The sequence below is a fragment of the Propithecus coquereli genome, unplaced genomic scaffold (assembly GCF_000956105.1).
Source record: "Propithecus coquereli isolate 6110/MARCELLA unplaced genomic scaffold, Pcoq_1.0 Scaffold117, whole genome shotgun sequence".
NCBI lineage: Eukaryota > Metazoa > Chordata > Mammalia > Primates > Indriidae > Propithecus > Propithecus coquereli.
This window is the reverse complement of record NW_012135747.1, coordinates 509,502-511,632: the sequence shown is the minus strand read 5'-3', so window position 1 is coordinate 511,632 and position 2,131 is coordinate 509,502. Positions and strand designations below refer to the sequence as shown.

The following is a 2,131-nucleotide window of genomic DNA, read 5'->3' as shown; positions in this document are numbered from 1 at the left end:
ACTGAATGTAATCCAAAAAAGACCAATTTTTGAAAGGGACTCAAAGTCCGAAGAGGGAGCAGTCTCCTCTGATACCCCAAAAGAGGGCAGCTTTGGGCTGACAGGTTCATTGGGTGTCATAAACACTCCTGTACTGAAAACCTAGGCCAAGCAACTTGTCCATCCTCCTCAGAGCCAGTTACTTTGTGGTCCCCTTAACACTCCCACGGTCTGCCCACCGCCTGCACCTGGACCCTGCCTTCATTTCACCACCAGACAAAGGTCAGCCTGGCCCTGGAGCACACCCATCTGCCCGCCTCCATCACTTTCGGGCTGGGTAGTCCTGCGCAAGGCCCCACCCTGGCTGGGGCTCAATGTCCAGCTGCGTGAAATGGAGGTGCTCTGGATCTGTGATTACACGCAGTGCTCCTTGGAGAACTCCTCTCTCATGCTGTGGTGAAGGCAGGTGGGATCTGAGGGCTTGGGGCTCTCCAGTGCATGTGCACACTTTAGAACCTCACACCGGCCTTTGACACAGGTGTAGAGCCCAGAAACCTGCAAGTCCCTTCCCAAACTATGTCTGACCCTCTGCGTTGCGCCTGTCCTCCCGCAGGACCATCAGCTCCCAAGCGACCTTACCCTCCCCACCCTCACCTTAGCTCCTAGGGTCAAAGAGACTTGTCGGAGGAAGGGGGGGGTTGAGTGGGCGGTGTTGGAAGAAAAGCCCAACATCACTCGCTAATTCAGTTCCTGGTCGATTTCAGGGGTCCATTCACAGCTAGTTCAGCCACCCCTGCGACGTCGGGCTTCAGGGAGGGGAGAAGCAGACCTCCTTGTGCACCCCCAAGTCTCTGGGCCCCCGGGGAATCCCAGTGACTTTCCTCTTAGAGATGTGGGCTTTCCCCCTGCCTTCTGATACCAGCTTCACTCCGGACCCCTAGGCAGCTTCTCCCCAGCGGCGACGCTCGGAGCCTCCCAAGATCCGGGGTTACCCGCCCGTGTCCCTCCTTCCCCGCTTGCTCTGCCCGGCCAGAGCCCATCTTTCCCGGGAAGATTTAGCAGGGATTTAGGGGCCGACGGGGACGGTGGTGAGTTTTCCCCGCCCGCGGCGCCGGGAGGGAACGGGTGGTGCAGGCCGGAGCCGTGCATCCAAGGCGACCGCCCACTGCTCCCAGAGCCACACCTCCGCGCACCGACCCCCCGACGCCGTCCGCGCCGTTCGCCAGGCCCTCATCCGCGAGCCCTGTTCCGGGCCCCTGCCCCGCCTGGGGCGCTGGGGGCCTCGACAGCCTCACCTGCCCGCCGCGCGCGGCCGCTCCAGCTCCGGCCTGGCCGGCGTCTTCCGGAGCGGCCCGGCCCCAGCGCTCCCGGGCGGGCGTGACTCAGCGCCGGAACCCGCCCCTAACCAGCGGCAACGCCTCCGGCGCCCCCTGGGGAACTGCAGCCCCAGCCCAGGGCGCGAGGGCTGGTCCCGAGCTGCCCGCGAGATGACCTTGTCCGCGAGCGAGCTGCCCCGGACTTTGAAAGCCAAATGCCCCGGGAGGCCGGATGTCGCCTCTCCCCGCCTGCCAGCCGCCACGCCCCAGCTCTGCCCGAGCCACTCTGCTCCAAGTGTCCGCCCGACTTTTTGGGAGACACTTTTAAAGCCGCCAAGACTTAAGCGCGCGACTCCCCGCACACTGGCTGCGCCACCTTGGGCGCCTTACCAGCCTCCTTTCACGCGCCTACATAATATTAATAATTCCCCAAACCCGGCTGAGCACCTACTTTATGCCGGGCACTGTGCTGGGCGCTGGGGTTATCAAATGGAGACCAAAACGGACATGGTTTCTGCTTTTGTGGCGGCGACAGTCTGGGGAAAGGCAGATGTTAAACACCACCGAAAAAAAATACGAAAAACCATGTATCACCAACTGCAGTAAGAAAGATTGGGGGCGAAAAAGAGTGCCCAAGACCTTTCTCCAAGGATTAGAGTTAGCTCTGGACGAAGAGGAAGGAAGTGTGCTCTGGGTGTACAAAGACCTAGAGGCAGGACAATGATCTGGAAGTCTGTGCATTGCAAGCTACGAGGATCAAGCTAATGTAGTAAAATATTTTGTGTTGCAGATTAGTTTGCCCAAAGCAACCAGAATGATTCATTTCTTTTTTTTTT

The 2,131-nt window shown here is 59.9% G+C and overlaps 1 protein-coding gene across 4 annotated transcripts in view; it reads right to left on the bottom strand.

Annotated features, from left to right (window-relative positions):
* Positions 1–1,482, bottom strand: part of AIFM2 (apoptosis-inducing factor, mitochondrion-associated, 2) — a 22,692-nt gene extending 21,210 nt beyond the window's left edge. For all 4 annotated transcript variants that reach the window (XM_012658979.1, XM_012658957.1, XM_012658964.1 and 1 more), the window contains exon 1: positions 1,275–1,482. The gene's annotated coding sequence lies outside the window, so the exon portion shown is untranslated. The remainder of the gene's footprint in view (positions 1–1,274) is intronic.
* Positions 1,483–2,131: the final 649 nt, after the last annotated feature.